This window comes from Sinocyclocheilus anshuiensis, unplaced genomic scaffold, assembly GCF_001515605.1.
Source record: "Sinocyclocheilus anshuiensis isolate Anshui unplaced genomic scaffold, SAMN03320099.WGS_v1.1 scaffold180, whole genome shotgun sequence".
Taxonomy (NCBI): domain Eukaryota; kingdom Metazoa; phylum Chordata; class Actinopteri; order Cypriniformes; family Cyprinidae; genus Sinocyclocheilus; species Sinocyclocheilus anshuiensis.
Genome location: NW_015554093.1, coordinates 1,893,422 through 1,893,932, shown reverse-complemented (window position 1 = coordinate 1,893,932; position 511 = coordinate 1,893,422). Strand labels below are relative to the sequence as shown.

General features: G+C 35.6%; 1 protein-coding gene across 3 annotated transcripts in view; it reads left to right on the top strand.

Annotated features, from left to right (window-relative positions):
* The window catches only part of LOC107669357 (neurexin-1-like), a 414,348-nt gene that overhangs the window by 153,828 nt on the left and 260,009 nt on the right, over positions 1-511 (top strand). The gene's annotated exons all lie outside the window — the stretch shown is intronic.

Sequence of the window (511 nt, the reverse complement as noted above, 5' to 3'; positions counted from 1 at the left end):
CAGAGTTTATTTTTTTTTTTTTTTTTTTGAGTGAAACAAAAACAAGCAGTTTAGTCGGATTTTCAAACAAGTTACTCTGAGTCAATTCTTTTTAGTGATTTAAAAACATAAAACACAACTAATGTAGTTTGAATTCTAAACAAATGATTTCTTTTTAGCAAATAAAAAAGAATTAACAAATAAACAAAATAATGTAGTGAACAGCAGACATGATGGCACCAGAAGTCCACACGTCACAACAGGAATCCCTTTGTCCCACTGTGGTTAAGAGGGTGTGATATGACCCTCAACAACAACTAAAGGACCATTGCAATTAGGATTGCCAGAGACGGTGGGCAGGAGAGATTGCATCAATGGCCCATTAATCACAGGCTAATCCAATCACCAATGCCCATTGTTAGGGATGCACCGATACCACTTTTTCCAGTACTCTCCTGATACCGATACTTTTATTTTTGGTACTTGCCGATACCGAGTACCGATACCAATATTTTTATTGCATTTGTAAATT